Here is a 17,772-nt window from a genome sequence, read left to right on the forward strand (position 1 = left end):
ATGGGGCAGCTTTGGTACATGACGCTGATTTTTGTTCCCTAGAAGTCTCTGCCAATATTCCCGTCTCTTGTATACATTCACTGCTATTATAGTAATAATAGTTTACAGAAGCCCAGATTATGATATTTTAATAGTATAGAGCCCTTTGTTGATATAAGGCTTCATGCAAATTGGAATGAAATATTAAAACTGCAATTTTGGCTCTACTTATCAGTATATAAAAAGATTGGACCTGATTCCTCAGATAGAAATGAGCCCTCTTTGGCAATTTAGAATTTCTTCATGTCTCACATCATAGAGCCCTCATTTTAAGAGTGAAGAAGAGGAGGCCTAGGACTACTCTCTGGTGAGTTTCTGGTCAAAAATGAGACTGAATTCCAAGTATCCTGGCTCTTGATCCAGTATTCTTTTCTCCTATTCTATGTTTAGCCCCTCTTTTGTATACTTTCGTAGAAACAAGGCTATTATCTCCAAGCAGATTTTCTGTAAACTCAATTCCAGTGTGTCCCAGTTAGAAAGAATCCTAAAACAGCAATTTTCCAAGCGTGCACTCAAGGACTGTGATTCCTGTTCTTAGGATTATAGCTTTGAGAACTTTGCTGTGTGGACTCCATGTGGTGTGGCTGCTGAGGGAGGGGACTGACACCTACTGTGTATTCTATCAGGCTTGTTCTATATAGGCGCATTGCTATTTCAGGTGATGTAATTTCCTATCTTCTCACCCTCCAGTCCCATCTACTACCCCACTTGGATTAATCTTCTAAAACACTGGTTTTTAACGTTATCACTGCTGGGACCAAACACCCAATCAAAACTCTAAACTCCTTAGCTGCTTCTCCAAGTCCCCCCCCCCCCCCGCCGCCCCCACCAGACCAGTGTCTTCACTGCCTCCAGAACAGGCCATATTCATTCTCAATCCTCTTTGCTCTTGTGAAGATTCTCCTTCTCCTGTCTGTGGTTCAGGCATACCCACAGGGACCCTGGCCAGTGCCACTTGTTTGACTCTGTCCTATGTGCTTTGTGCTCTAGTCTGACTAATACTCCCTCCACTCTGATCTCCTGAAACGTATGCTGATTCGATGAGAGTGTCTAACCATAACGTTTGACATCCTGATTGCATTGCTGTCATGAGTGCTGGTCTCTGAAACTCAGCCTTGAGCTCCCAGAGAAGTTTGCAGATGGTGCTCTCAGAGCCCACGAGGCCAAAAGAAATACACAGAAGTTTCATTTATGAAGCAGTAAGGACTCAATAAATAGTCCTGACCTAACAATGAGTAACTCTTTGAAAAAATACTTCACATAAATTGAAAGAAAATATCATTGTTTAATTCTGAAATAACCATAGTTATTTACTAATAGGATTTATGTTCCTGTTGGGTACTGCACAGCTTCCCAAAGCTTGGAATCAGATGGGACACTGCCACATTCCTTTCCTGTTCTGTGTTGATTTTCACATGATACTTTTTATGATACAACTGCCAAAACCCCAGTTTTGCAAAAATATGAGATCATCAAAAGGAATATAGCACAAACTAATATGTTGAAGCTATAAACTACCTTGATTTGGTAGTTTCTGCAGTGCCTGACAGATATTGTGTATCTTGTTTTCCTGAAAAATTTAAAATATCCCATCCTATGATGCAAATTCACTGCAGTGCCCTGAGGCACACACTTTGGGAACCACAGCTCTAGTGTAATATCAACCTTCTCTTCTGTGTTCCCAAAAGTGCACTGAGCAATGTAGTCCTCAGAGTGGGTACCAATTAATACTTGCTGAGGACTTTAATCCTTGACCATCTGATAGAGGCCATAAGCACCACAACTTAAGCAGTGTACTGAGTTTCCCGGCATGGCAATAACTCAAGTTAAATCCATTTGAACATCTCTTGGGGGTGCTGTAAGGGAAATTCCTGTACTAAATGGAGGTTGGCTTAAATGCCCTTTAAATACTTTTCCATTGCTAAGGTTCTTTAATTCAGTAGAAGCGATATGCCATGTAAGACCAACATTAAGCACAATTACATGACAGAGTGGTAAGTATGAAATGTCTCAAATTCCCAGGCCAAAAATATAAAAATATTTGAATTCTAACATGCTGAATTTGGTATGGATGTAGAGACATAAAACTGCTGCTCCCTTAGCTAATAAGGTAGGTTTGTTGATAAACCTTTTTCTTTTCAATTGCCACAAAAATTAACCACATAGTAGGACACTGAGAAAACCACGGTACATATCAGAAAAGTAGAAATAGCACAAGAAAACATGATCACTCTATAATACAACTAAGAAATACAAATTTAAAAAATTAAAACACAAAACAGCACTGGGAATTTTTAAAACTCCCACTTGGGTCAGCAAGGATATCAAAATGAAAATTGTAGACTATCTAGAAAATAATGTGAAAATTCTACACATAATTTTTTTTTGACACAGCTAATACAGTACTTAGGAAAATTCACCAACCTAAGTTCTTAAAAGAATAACAGAAATGAATGAAAATAAAAGAAATTATGCATCAAACTTATGACATTATAAAAAACAGAAAGAAAACCCAGGGATGGCAGAAGAAAAATCTTAGAAGAGTGCCTTACACACAGTAAGCACTTAATAGATGTTAGCCACTATTATTTGTCACAAAGATTGAAGAGTTTCTATTTGAATAGTACAGAAAACTCTCCTGGATAGAGTAGTAAATGTGAAAAGCAAGTTCACCTTTGAGACAGTTGGGGAGATTTGAATATGGACTCCATATTTAAATGATAGTTTGAATTAATATTAATTTTCATAGGTGTGATGATGATGTTATGGGTGTGTAGGAGGGTACCCTTATCCTTACAGGACACATGCTAATGTATTCAGAAGATAAGTGTCATGATATCTGCAGTATACACTTTAGGGTTCAGGGAAAAAAATAAACATAGATTAAGAAAAAAATGTGGGAAAATAACAACTATTTATGGGAATAAGATGGGGGTATCGAATCAAGTTTTCTCTACATTTTAAACTTTTCAAAAGAAAAAATTACCAAAACCAGAATATAGAACACGTGTAGTATGTTTTTTAAAGAATCGCGTGTGTATATATATGTGTGTGTATGTGTTTATTTGTTTATATGCTTGTATATGCCTGAACTCTAAGGGGTGTACCAGAAATTGAGAACAGTGGTTGCTACTGGGGAAGAGAACTGGTTGGCTGGGGATAGGACTGGAAGGAGACTCAGCTTGTGAACCTTGTATATGTGCTTCCATTTTCTATTTTAACGGGGGGTGAGGCTATTATAATTTTTTAAAATTTTATTTTAAGCTCCATGTCCTATGCTCAGTTTTACTATTGTACCATCATTGGATAAATGAAGTAATTTATGCCTGAGGGGCAGAGACTACTTAGGAAGTGCCTTATCTCAGGGCAGACTTCTTGGATGGATTCCTCCTTGGACTGTCTAGACTTTGCTGCGGGTTTCCTGTGGGCAAGCAGCCTGCATGCCTCCTGCCCCGACATCCCACCCCCTCCCGCACACAGCGCCCTTTGGCTTTGGCTCTGTGGAGGTTTCATGAAGACGTTTTTACAGCTGGTGGAAGGTTGTAGGCACATGGGATGGTCCTCAGAAGAAAAAGGTGTGGGCTTCCTGTTTTCACTGTGACTCAGGCAAGTGGGAGTGCATTTCTGTGGAACACTCTTAATAAATAACTTGCTCACCCTGACACCAGTGAGACTCCCCAGTGTCAGAGTTCAGGGCAAGAGGCAACTGATCGTGAGGTTTCCTCCTTGGTGAGAACCAGATCTGAGAGTCTTTTGGATGCAGCTTATGGTGCCAAAGATTTCAGAGCTGGAAGGGATGTACCTGAGAGATCCAAACCATCCACTTTACAAATGAAGCCACCTAGGCCAGGAGAGGTCCACGGACTTGGACGAGTGGCACAGGTAGTTACCATACATCCCCTGAGCTATCTGTGCAGGATTCTTTCCATGACCACCGCAGCCACCTGAGAGGTCCACGGGGACTCAGGACTCTGTGGCAGGCGTCATACTCATTACACTGGGCAGGCAGTGTTGCAGCTGATCGGCTTGCTTGCTCTCAGAAGAAAAGGGTGTAGTGCAGCTTAAAGCTGAGGAGTCAGGGAGGGAGATGCGGAGGAGTAGGGAGGTAAGGTTCACTAAAAACAGTATTTTGCCCATGCAAGGCCCGGCAGGGAACCCAGTTCACCTCTTACTTAAAAGAGACTGATAAACTCGTGGTGGATTTTATCCTTTGCTCTCAGAGCATTAAAATACCTAACACTGGAGATTTTACATATAATACTTGAGAACTTTTTTCACTATTAACTTTATTATGAAATACTTCAGGCATGCAAAAAGACTTAGTGAATGTAATGAAAGCATACATACCACACTCTGCCAAAGAGTGACCGGGATGGGGAACCTGGGTAGCTCAGTCAGCTAAATGTCCAACTCTTGCTTTCGGCTCAGGTCATGATTGCAGGGTCCTGGGATCAAGCCCCATGTGGAGCTCTGTGCTTAGCACAGAGTCTGCTTGTCTCTGTCCCTCTGTTCCTCTCCCTGCTCATGCTCTCTCTCATTCTCTCACACTCTCTCCATCTGTCTCTAAAGTGAATACATAAAATCTTTTTAAAAACATAAAAAATTTTTAAAAATTAAAAGAAAAAAAGTGACTGGGGTACTTGGTTGAAGCCCCACCCCCCCTTCCCTGATCACAGGCCTTCCCTCTCCCCTTATCCCCCAGGGATAAGCCCCACCCTGAATATGCTCCTTATCATTGCCCTGTGTGCCTTTATACCCTGACTGCGTGTGTGAGGTCTCCCTAGATAAGGTATCGCCTTATTTTCTATTAAACTTTATTTTGACAGGGTCACGCTGTACATATCCTTACACAACTATTTTTTTCCACTCAAAAGTATATTTTTGAGATTCATCCAGGCTGCTAGGTGCAGCCCCAGTTCAGCCATGTTCACCAGAGCAGAGTGGGGTTTTTTGTTTGTTTGTTTTGAAAGATTTTATTTATTTATTTGACAGAGACACAGCGAGAGAGGGAACACAAGCAGGGGCAGAGGGAGAGGGAGAAGCAGGCTTCCCACGGAGCAGGGAGCCCGATGTGGGGCTCAATCCCAGGACCCTGGGATCATGACCTGAGCCGAAGGCAGACGCTTAACGACTGAGCCCACCAGGCGCCCCTAGAGTGTTTTATTGATGACATATTTAAAAACCTATCCATTCTTCTGTTGCAAAACATTTGTTTCCAAGCTTTTGATACAAATAATGCCCCAACAAACATCCTTGCACTTATTCCTTGTGCACACAGTACCCGCCTATCCTCACTATTGCCGTATCCCTCACTGATCCACAGACCGAACAAATGGTTCTGTTTCAGAAATTCATGATTCATAGAAGTGGGTGTTTATCTGAGAAACAGAACTTTGGTTTACCTCAGGGTTTTTAATTTGGAGAGTGGTGCATTAAGTCACCTGGGAATTTTTATTTTCCCTTTATTTATTTATTTTTTTAAAGATTTTATTTATTTATTTGACACAGAGAGAGATAGCGAGAGAGAGAGAGAGAGAGAGCACATGCAGGGGGAACGGCAGGCAGAGGGGAGAAGCAGGCTTCCTGCATGAGCAGGGAGCCCGATGTGGGGCTCGATCCCAGGACTCTGGAATCATGACCTGAGCTGAAGGCAGCGGTTTAACCAACTGAGCCACCCAGGCGCCCCTTTATTTTCCCTTTAAAATAAACTCAGGTCTTTACCTCAGACCTACTGAAGTTGAAATGTCTTTGCGGGGAAGAAAAGCTCCTCTTAGGGAAGCTCCTAATGACTGAGGCCATCCACTGATTTACTACCCTGCTGTACTTCAGCAGGCTACGTGCCCTTGGACACATCTCACTAGACTCTGGTCATGGCCCTCTAGAAAGTGGGCAGACTCTGTGAGAGGAAATGACCTTTCCGCAGAGTACCCACTGTGAACATCAGACACCACTGTGGTGCAGTCCTGGCCTGCTGGTGATACCATTTGACTTCTACCCATCTCATCCCTTCTAGGCACCTGTCTTTATGGCAGGTCAGCTGATGTTTGTATTTCTTCTGTGTTAGAAAAGGGTCATCCTCTGTAACCCCAGATACGGAAGCAATCACTTATTCCAGTATCAAGCTAGGTATAGGGGTTATAGCCCTGCCTTCAGTAAGATTGTGTTCTGGTGCTAGAGACTTCAGGCTTATGCATTTATAATTACAACACCAGAAATATGATAAAGGTCAATCGATATGTACAGGGGAAGGGTAGAGAGTGTCAAAGAGGGAAATGATTCCAGTTTGGGGACAGGGAAGATTTCATGGAAGAGAGTCCATTTCAGCTTTATCTAAAAGCGCTAACAGAGAAGATGAACAATGAGAACAGCAGGTTCAAAGGCACAAATGTTGCCTTTTGCAGGTAACAGATGGGTAGGGTACATGTGGGGATGGTGCAGAGAGGTGAAGCTTGAAAGGTGGGAAGGTAGGTGGGTTGAGGCTGGGCTGGGGAGCATTTTGGAATGGACTTCATCCTGATGAATTGGGGAACACATAGAATCATGTTAAGCAGAGAAGAGACACAGTAGGGACTGTTAGAAAAATGCCTTTGGCAGCCGGGAAAGACATGAATTGGAAAGGGACAGCTGGCGGCCTGAGCAGGAGACAGGAGGAGGCAGTAGCGATAGAAAAAAGGAAGGAAAGGATAAATTTGAAGGCAGCTACTCGGTCAGGAATGACCAAAATGCAGATTGGTGGACAGAGGGCAGCTTTTGTTACTTACTCTTTATCTATTTATAAATACTCCTCTATATCTATTTATACTCATTTTGTCAAACTGAGGTCGGACCAGAGGTAAATAGCAGAAGTATCAATACTTAGGGCTATGAAAACAAGAGACACCCATATGGAGTATAATGTGGAAGTAATTGCATAAACATCTAAATAAGGACAAGAGTTTGAGGCATATGAAAGCAATGAGTATCCATTAAAATTAGAGTCATCCCACATGCCTTAACTCTCATGTGTTGATTTCTACACATGCTCAAGTCAAGAAAGGGGGCAAGTCTTCTGCATTTGGAACCAGGGAGCCAGCATTTAGTGTCCCTGCCCTGCCTGTTGACTATCTGTGAGACCTTGTGCAGGCTGCTTGACCTTTCTAAGACTGCAGTCCCTTCCAGGGTAAAACAGGATTTGTTTACTGCCCCAGGATCCCTTCCACAGCTAACATCCTCCAGTCTCTTTTTCAATCCTGACTGTCCTGGCCCTGGACAGGCCCTGTTAGCTTTTAGAGATTAATTCTAGTTTCTCTTGTGACTTCTTGGACCTATGGGTTACTTAGACTTGTGTTGCTTGATTTCCAGTCATTTGGAGATTTCTCTCATCTTTCTGTTTCTGCACTTTAGCTCATTTCCATAGTGGTCAGAAAACATAATTTTAATCCTTTGAAATTTGTTGAGATCTACTTGATGACTAAGAATATAATCTATTTTGGTAAATGTGCCATGTGTACTTGAAAAGAATCTCTATTCTGCAGTTGTTGCATATACTGTTCTATGTATGTCTGTTAAATTGAGTTGATTAGTCATGTTCAAATCTTCTATATCCTTACTGATATAGTGTTAGTGAGAGAAGTGTGTTAAAATCTCTAGTGATAACTATAGATTTGTCTGTTCCTTCTTTTTATCCTCAGCTTTGTTTTATTTCTTTTAAAGCTAAGTTATTTGATGCATAAATGTTTAGGACATTTATCTTTCTGTTGCATTGACCCTTTTATCATTGTGAAATGTCTCTATTTCTCATGATACGTGTTACTTTAATATTTATTTATCTCATATTGACATAACAAAAACTTTCTTTTTGTTATTTGCATGGTATAAATCATTTATTTTCAACCTGTTGAAAAGCGAATTGCTGAGGTTTTTTAGTTGCATCTGGGGTTTTGGGTTTTTTTTAGTTATATCTCTGTTTTTTAAATTCCAATCTGATAGTTTCTGTCTTTTAATTAGATTGTTTATGCCACTTACATATAATTACTGATTTAGTTAAGTTTAATTCTCTTGTCATTTGTTTTGTATTTATCTGCTCTGTTTTTTCCTCCTTCATTCCCTTTTCTTTAACTTTATTTTTTTAAACATCTTTCATTTTTTAATTTTTTTTAATTTCTTTTTTTAAATATTTTATTTATTCATTTGAGACACAGATACAGGAAGAGAGAGAGAGCGAGCATGAGCAGGGGGAGAGGAAGAAGCAGGCTCCCCGCTGAGCCAGGAGCCCGACGTGGGGCTCAATCCCAGGACCCCGGGATCATGACCTGAGCCAAAGGCAGACGCTTAACCATCTGAGCCACCCAGGCGCCCTTATTTTTTTTTTTTTTTTTAAGTCAGTTCTACCCCAATGTGGGGCTTGAGCTTTTTAGTGGTTACTATAGAAATTTCCAAATTAATCTATTACAGTTTACCTCAGCATTGCCCGAGCAAGCAGGAAACTTAAAGTGTATTCTGTATTCCCCTTGCCAACATTTTTGTTACACTTGCCATATATTTTATTTCTACTAAGTGATAAACCCCACAAGGCATTATTATCACTATTGTTTTTAATGGTCAGTAGTCTCTGTATTTATCCATATGTTTACATTTTGGAGCAACTGATTCCTTCTTAAAATTGTATACATCCATATCAGAGCATTTGCCCTTGAGCCTGAAGAACATCCTGTCTTAGATTCATCATACCCTTTGGTATTACTCATAGGGCAATTCTCTACAAGAAATGAACACTCATTTGTTTTATTTTTCTGAGAGCATCCTTACTGCACACTTCTTTCTAAAGGGCATCCTCCTTGGGTATAGAATTTTTAGTTGACTTGTTTTTTCTTCAGACCTTTTAAAATCTTTTACTTCGTGAATTTTTCTGTGTGTGTGTAATTTTTCTTAAGTCAACATTCTTTTTTTTTTAATTCCAGTATAGTTAACATACAGTGTTATATTAGTTTCAGGCATACAATAGAGGGATTCGACAGTTCTATACAACTATACATGACTCAGTGCTCATCATGATAATAAGTGTTCTCTTAATCCCCTTCACCTGTTTCATCCATCCCCCCACCCACTGCCCCTCTGGTGACCATCAGTTTTCTGTAGAGTCTATTTTTTGTCTCTTTTTTTCTTTGGTTTCTTAAATTTCACATATGAGTAAAATCATATGGTATTTGTCTTTCTCTGACTTACTTCACTTAGCCTTATACTGTCTAGGTCCATCACATTGTCTCAAATGGCAAGATTTCATTCTTTTTTAAGGCTGAGTAATATTCCTGTGTGTGTGCGCGTGCGTGCACACGTGCGTGCATGTGTGTGTGTATACCACGTCTTCTTTATCCGTGCATCTATCAGTGAACACTTAGGCTGCTTCCATAGTTTGGCTATTGTAAATAATGCTGCTATAAACATAGGGGTACATTTGTCCCTTCAAATTAGTGTTTTTATACTCTTTAGGTAATACCTATTAGTGGAATTACTGGATGATATGGTAATTCTATTTTTAATTTTTTGAGGAACTTCCTAACTGTTTTCCACAGTGGCTTTACCAATTTACATTCCCACCAGCAGTGCAAGAGGGTTCCTTTTACTCCACATCCTTGCCAACATTTGTTGTTTCTTGTGTTTTTGATTTTAGCCATTCTGACAGGTATGAGGTGATATCTTATTGTGGTTTTGATTTGCATTTCCCTAATGATGAGTGATGTTGAACGTCTTTTCATGTGTCTGTTGGCCATCTGGATATCTTCTTTGGAGAAATGTCCATTGATGTCTTCTGCCCCTTTTTAATTGGATTATTTGGTTTTTTTTGGTGTTGGGTTATATAAATTCTTTATATATTTTGGATACTAACCCTTTATGGAATGTGTCATTTGCAAATATCTTCTCCCTTTTGGTAGGTTGCCTTTTAGTTTTGTTGATTGTTTCCTTCAATGTGCAGAAGCTTTTCATTTTGATGTATTCCTGATAGTTTCTTATTGCTTTTATTTCCCTTGCCTCAGGAGACATATCTAGAAAAATGTTGCTATGTCCCATGTTGGAGAGCTTATTGCCTGTGCTCTCTTCTAGGATTTTTATGGTTTCAGGTCTCACATTTAGGTCCTTAATCCATTTTTGAGTTAATTTTTGTGTATAGTGTAAGAAAGTGGTCCAGTTTCATTCGTTTGCATGTAGCTGTCTAGTTTGCCCAACACCATTTGTTGAAGAGGCTGTCTTTTTCCCATTGTATATTCTTGCCTCCTTTGTCGAAGATTAATTGACCATATAAATGTGGGTGTATTTCTGGGCTCTCCATTCTTTTTCATTGATCTGTGTGTCAGTTTTTGTGCCAGTAACATACTTTTGATTACCACAGCTTTGTAGTATTTCTTGAAATCTGGGATTCTAGTACCTCCAGTTTTGTTCTTTTTTTCCTTTTTCAAGATTGGTTTGGCTATTTGGGGTCTTTCGTGATTCCATACAACTTTTAGGATTATTTGCTCCAGTTCTGTGAAAAATGCTGTTGATATTTTGATAGGGATTGCATTAAATCTGTAGATTGCTTTGGGTAGTATGAACATTTTAACAGTATTTGTTCTTCCAGTCCGTGTGTGTGGAGTATCTTTCCACTTGCTTGTGTCATCTGGAATTTCTTTCATCAGCATTTTATAGTTTTCAGGGTACAGGTCTTTCACCTCCTTGGTTAAGTTTATTCCCACGTATTTTATTATTTTTGGTGTAGTTTTAAATGTTCTTAATTTCTCCTTCTGCTACTTCATTGTTAGTGTACAGAAATGCAATTGATTTCTGTATATTAATTTTGTATTCTGTGACCTTACTGAATTCATTTATCAGTTATAGTAGTTTTTTTGGTGGAGTCTTGAGGGATTTCTATATATATTATCATGTTATCTGCAAATAGTGGAAGTTTTACCTTTTCCTTACCAATTTGGATGCCTTTTATTTATTTCTCTTGTCTGATTGCCGTGGTTAGGACTTCCAGGACTATGTTAAGTAAAAAGGATGAGAGTGGACATCCTTGTGTTGTTCCTAACCTTTGGGGGAATGTTCTCAGTTTTTTCCCATTAAGGATGATTAGCTTCGAGTTTTTCCTAGATGGCCTGTATTATGTGAGGTTCGTTCCTTCTAAACCTACTTTGTTGAGGGTTTTTATCATGAATGGGTGTTGCACTTTGTCAGATGCTTTTTTTTTTTTTGCACCTATTGAAATGATCATATGGTTTTTATCCTTTCTCATTTATGTGATTTATCACATTGATTGATTTGTGAATATTGAACCACTCTTGCATCCATGGAATAAATCCCACTGATCATGGTGAATGATTTTTATTAGTGTATTGTTGGGTTCGTTTTGCTAATACTTGTCTGCATTTATGTTCGTCAGAGATATTGGCCTGTAGTTCTTTTTGTTTGTAGTATCTTCATCTGGTTTTTGTATTAGGATAATGTTGGCCTCAGAGAATGAATTTGGAAACTTCTCTTCCTCTTCTGTTTTTTGGGAATAGTTTGAGAAAAATAGGTATTAATTCTTCTTTAAATGTTGTTAGAGACCCTGCCTGTGCCTTGGTTACCGAGTGGCCTTCGTCATTCTCCTCTGCAAATGCTCCATGGCCTAGTGTCCCCATCCCTGCCACCTGTGATCACAGGCCGAGGCCCTCCAGGGGTCACCACCAACCCACAAGCAACAGCTTGGCAGCCATACCCTCCAGTGGCTCACTTGTGGCCACTCACAACTATTACCGGCACTGCCTGGGTTCCACTTCCAGTAACAGCTCTTGCAGAAGTGCAGAGTATCTTGGGGAAGCCATCCCCCACCACCCCAGTCTCCTGAAAGCCCACCTGGGTCACTGGTGGGCAAGCTTCTTTTTGGGGCAGTCCACTCTCCCGTTCATGCCTACAGTGTTGGAGTCCCCAGAATGCTCAGAATCTCCCCAGGCCTCCAGTGACACTGTCACCTGTGACTTGGCTCTGGAAGCCATGAGGAAGCAGCCTGGTGGCCAGTCTAGCAAAGCCAACACCAGGCCCTGATCCTGAGTGGCCACCACAACCTCCTATGCTTCAGGAGGCACTAGGCTCATGAGAGCCATTCCTCCCCCGCCCCGCCCCTCCATGTAGACTAGGCAGGCTGCAGCAAACAGAAGCACTTGGGTTCTTTTATATCAAAACAGCAAAACACCAAAAGGAAGTTGAGAAAGCCCCACTCTTACTATCCATGCCATATGCAAACTTTCCTGATGCCCTGTAACCATGTGCCTTATACGAGGTAGAAAATAAACTCTAAGCCAGTAAAAAAGAAAAAAAAAAAAGATTTGATAGAATTCACCTATGAAGCTCTCTGGTGCTGGACTTTGTTGGGAATTTTTTTTTGTTGTTACTGATTCAATTTTATTCCTGGTAATCGATCTGTTCAAATTTTCTATTTCTTCTTGATTCGGGAGAGTTATATGTTTCTTCCTGATTAGGAGGTTATATGTTTCTAGGAATTTATCCATTTCTTCTAGTTTGTCCAATTTGTTGTCATATAGGTTTTCATAATATTCTTTTATAACCCTTTGTATTTCTGTGATATTGGTTGTTATTTCTCCTCTTTCATTTCTGATTTTGTTTGAGTCCTCTCTCTTTTTTTAAATAAGTCTGGCTAAAGGTTTATCAATTTTGTTGATCTTTTCAAAGAACCAGCTACTGGTTTCATTGATCTGTTCTGTTGGGGGTTTTTTTAATTCTATTTCACTTATTTCTACTTTAATCTTTATTATTTCCTTCCTTCTACTGGTTTTGGGTTTTGTTTGTTCTTTTTCTAGCTCTTTTAGGGGTAGGGTTAGGTCGTTAATGTTTGAGATTTTTCTTGCTTCTTGAGGTAGGCCTGCGTTGTTATAAGCATCCCTCTTAGAACCACTTTTGCTGCATCCCAAAGATTTTGGACCATTGTGTTTTCATTTTCATTTGTCTCCTTATGTAATTTTGATGTCCTCTTTGATTTCTTGGTTGAGCCATTCGTTGTTTAGGAGCATGTTTTTAACCTCCATCAACATTCATTCTTATTGTTGTTTCCTGGAGGATAATGTGTCCTTTCCCCGCCCCCTACCTCACCATGGCTACTTTTAAGATTTTCTCTTTATCTTTGCTTTTTATCAATTTGTGATTACCTAGGTTTGGTTCTGTTTATTGTCTTGCCTGAGGATCACTGAGCTTCTTGAATCTGTGGGGTAGATATGTTTCCTCAGATTTTGAATATTATTTGCCATTTTTTCCAAATTTGTCTTCTTTTCCATTCTTTCTTTTTCTACCTAATGTGTGTCTGATTTCATGCATGTTAGATCATCTGACTATGGCTCTATATTACTTTCTGTTTTGCTTTTTCTGTTTTTTTTTTTCTCTTTGTGCTTTATTTTGGATATATAATATTGACCTATCTACTGGCTCATTAATCCTGTCTGCTGCATATCTACTCCACTGTTGAACCCATCCAGTGAGTTCTTAATCTCTGATACTGTTTTTGGAAGTTCTGGGAAGTTTTTTGGATTTTTTATTTTTGTGGCTTCTAAGTTCAAATATTCTATTTTTTCATCTGGTTTTTCTATCTCTTTTCTTTTGACTATATTAATCAGTTATTTTGGAGTCTTTGCTAAGTCAAATATCTGGATCAACTCTGCTTTTAATCACTGTTTTATCTCTTGATAATTGGTGCCTTTTACAGTTTTCAGGGGGTGGGGGGCAATATTTAGTAAATATTTATTATATGCCAGACACTGTAAATGCTAGATTTACTCTAGACTATCTTATAGTATTCTATAGAGTCTTTAAATTTGTTCAGTCCACTAAGTTACTAGAAGGCCTTATTTAGAGAAGATCTGTTTTAGGGTCCCCTTACTGCTAAGTATGATTGATAATCTTATGGGTGGCTTTTCTGAGTTATAAGTCGATGTTTGGTGTGTTCACCTATGTCTTCCACTCTCCCGTCGCCCCAAATCCCACATCTTTCCAATATCGTTTAATACCTGGCATTTCCACTCAGTCTCAGCCTCATAGCACATACTTTCTCCCAGACTTTTAGGAGTCTCAGCCACCACGCAGTAGCCCAAGAGTTAGCCAAGGATCCAAGGGCAATTTCCATGTAGATTTCTGGGTTCCCTCCCTCACATTCAACCATCTCTACCACCCTGCTCCCCAAATCTCAGCCACCTTAGCAGCATCGAACTTTTATTTCTGCCTCATCCTCTATCAAAACAATTGCTCCCTGCTTGAGTTTCTGTGTTGGTTGCTCTCTGAGCCGGGTAACTGTTATTTTATATATTTTGTCAAGTTTTTATTGTTTATGGCAAGAAAGTGAGTCTGATACCATCTACTTTATCATAGAACTGGAAGCTAACATTTTGCTATCTTGGTTTCAGTTACATTTTGGAAGACACTCATTTTAAAAAGCACAATTTATGGATAATTTTTAAGTTTATTTCGTGGTAATTTTGTTAATCAGTACTGTTTCCCAACATTATTATTTAGATGGAAAATGACTATAAGCCGCATCTTTATTAATGTATGAATGTTTCAGTTGGCCTATTCAGCTTTGGTGCTCACTATATTAAGAGATAGCTTCTTTGGCATTTGCGTAGTTTGAAAATCGTCTAGTGTTGAGAGTCTGCTCTGGCTTGACCCTATTTTCCTGGTAAGCATAGTCCCAGTAACAGCACATCTTGGCAAAAGTGACCTGTTGTCCTGGGTGACCCCCAAAATGGCAGCCACTAGAGTTTAATTCCTTTGGCCTTAAGTTTTATCTCCTGTGAAAATTCAGCAACTTCAGGGGAAGAATGGCAGAGGAGGTTGTATTAGTCATTCACACGAAAACAATTTCTCAGATCCCTTCTTATACAGCTGATTTATTAGTAGCTGGGGAGAAGCTTTTGTGGTTACTCCTTGGTGTCTGAGGCAGTGAACAGGGCCATACAAGGTGAGAAAATGTACATAAAATAGAAGGGATAAAAAAGATAAATCTTTTCATTGTTTTAATCCTCCCCCCAAAAGCTAGGCTCCTTCAGTTTTTTATCTGTTTCCTGAAGAAGTTCTTCATACAATATGATAGGAGCTATAGCAATAAAGCAAAGTCTAAAAGGATACAAATAGGCTGATAATATAGAGTAAAATCTAGAGTGATTAAGGTAGGTTGAGGGATGCTAGAAATTGGCGACATTGGTTTCTTCCTAGGAGGGCTTTTGGATGGCTGGGCATTAAGGATGGGAGAGAGACTACATTATATAATCTTTTTTCCTCCAGAAGCTTGAACCATGTGAATGTGTTACTCAAAAGAAAAAGAAAGAAAGAAAGAAAAGAAAAGATCAAGCATGTTTATTTGTTATCCTTCCTATGACACCCTGAGAGTAAAGGGATATTTTTTAACTCTCAAAGATAATAAGAACAGGAGAGCAAACAATGACAACAAAAAAATTGGAATCTAGAAAGATGGTGCTATAGCCTGAATGTTTGTGTCCCACTAAAATTCATAAACTAATCCCCATTGTGATGGTATTTGGAGGTGTGGGGCCTTTGGGAGGTGACTAGGTCATGGCGGTGGACTGCTCATGAATGGGATTAGTGGCCTTATGAAAGGGACCCCAAAGAACTCCTTGGTCTTCCACATGGGAGGACACAGTGAGAAGATAGTCATCTGTGAACTAGGAAGCAGCTTCTCACCAGACACCATTGTCTGCTTGCACTTTGATCTTGAACTTCCCAGCCTCCAGAACTGTGAGAAATAAATGTTTGTTCTTTAAATTACCCAGCCTGTTGTGTTTTTGATATAGCAGTCCAAACTAAGAGAGACGGACAGAAAGAAAGTCAAATTCTAAACCAGCCAGTAGAGAAAGCTAAGAGTTTCCACAGAGCTACCTGAAGACTTGAGAATTGGGGACAGTAGATGCATCTGAAGGTGGGAAGTAAATATGAGACTTAAAACAGAAGGGTTGGTTGAATGTCTTAAGAAGCAATTAAATCCTTAGCCTCTCATGCTAGCTTTGCACAATAGGACAACTGCCTACCCAGCTCCAGGTAGGAAACTGAAGTTTACTTACTGGTGAGAGTAAAACAGAGTTTCTGGACAAGGACATATCAGAGTTGAAAGTAGGATGTATAGCACTGAAAACATAGGATTGAACGAATGTTTACATATCAAATACAGAGAGATCAGACCTCCCCACATGGGCTCCCACAACACAGATCATCAAGCTTAAATACCTTCCAGACAGGAAAGAGGATGCTCCATCTCCAGGGAATCTGCCCAGCCCCAAAGAGAAAATGTCAGGAGCTCGGTGATATGATGGCTCAGCCAGATGACCCTACAGTGAAGTCCACAGTAGACCTCAAACAACTTCTGAGTAACTCCTTAAATAGGAGCAGAAACCAAGAATTTCCAGGCATCTAACTTAAAGACAGAGACTAAACTAAATTTGAAGGAAACAGACTATGTCAAGAGATGAAAATTTTAGATACTCCAAAAAATTGCTCTATTATTTATATTCTCATTGAGACAAAAGATTATATTCATAAAACAAGAACAAAGGGCCATGAAAAGGGATATTCAGATAATGAAAAAGAACTCTCAGGGGCGCCTGTGTGGCTCAGACAGTTAAGTCTGCCTTTGGCTCGGGTCATGATCCCAGGGTCCTGGGATTGAGCCCCACATCGGGCTCCCTGCTCAGCAAGGAGTCTGCTTCTCCCTCTGCATGCCACTCCCCCTGCTTGTGCTCTCTCTCTCTCTGTCAAATAAAAAATAAAAAATCTTTAAAAAAAAAAACTCTCAGAAATTAAAAATGTAGTAAGTTTGAAATTCAGCAGAAGGAGTAGACTATGAAATTCAGAATATCTTCCAGAAATTAAAACAAAAGGACAAAAAAATGAAAAATAGGGTATAATGGATAAGCAAATTATGAATCGGGGTAGGAATGCCAACATCCAGATGATAGAAGTTGCAGAAAGAAAGAGAAAACACAGTGGAAAAAATAAAGAAAGAATTAAGGAAACTTTCCCAAAATTGAAAGACTCAAGACTGTAGATTGGAAGGGTCTACTAACTGGCCAGAACAGTGAATGACAATAGACCAACACCAAGGCCCATCATGATGAAATTTCAGAACAGTGGGGTCAAAAAATAACTACCACTTAAAGAGAAGAAAAAATAGGGTCATACACAAAGAATCAAAATCAGAATGGTTTTCGACTTCTCAGTAACTATGCTAGAAACCAGAAGCCAATGAAACAATGCTTTCAAACCAGGAAGGAAAATTATTTCTAATCTACAATTCTGTATCCAGACAAACTGTTAATTGAGTATGAAGCTAGAATAAAGATATTTTCAGATATGCAGGCTCTCCAAAAATCTACCTTTTATTCACCCTTTTTGAGGAAACCACTGAAGGATGAACTCTAGAAAAACAAAAATAAACCAAGAAAGAAGACATGGTAAATGGGAAAAGGTGGATGGATGGCACACAGGAGGGAGACAGAGGAATCCTCGGGATGACCTGAAGCAATAAGGGCAACTACAACAGATTGGGTCAGGGCAGAAGTCTCCAGCACAGATTTTGTTAAGGAAATGAAATTGCTTAAATACCTAATGTGTCTGAACATTTATTTAGGAGATTTAGACAATTGGCAGAAAGTTTGGGATTCAATTATGGATAAATATTTAAGAACAAAGTAAAACAAAAAAGACGATTGTTAACTCCCAGGAAAA

At 39.5% G+C, this 17,772-nt stretch overlaps 1 protein-coding gene and 1 pseudogene across 4 annotated transcripts in view; both read left to right on the top strand.

Annotated features, from left to right (window-relative positions):
• The window catches only part of ATG7 (autophagy related 7), a 230,640-nt gene that overhangs the window by 166,838 nt on the left and 46,030 nt on the right, over nt 1-17,772 (top strand). The window lies entirely within an intron of this gene.
• On the top strand, nt 1,990-12,078 carry LOC112833724 (pancreatic progenitor cell differentiation and proliferation factor pseudogene; annotated as a pseudogene).

The sequence above is a fragment of the Callorhinus ursinus genome, unplaced genomic scaffold, assembly GCF_003265705.2.
Source record: "Callorhinus ursinus isolate GAN/ISIS: 27379988/994484 unplaced genomic scaffold, GSC_fseal_2.0 scaffold15, whole genome shotgun sequence".
Classification (NCBI taxonomy): domain Eukaryota; kingdom Metazoa; phylum Chordata; class Mammalia; order Carnivora; family Otariidae; genus Callorhinus; species Callorhinus ursinus.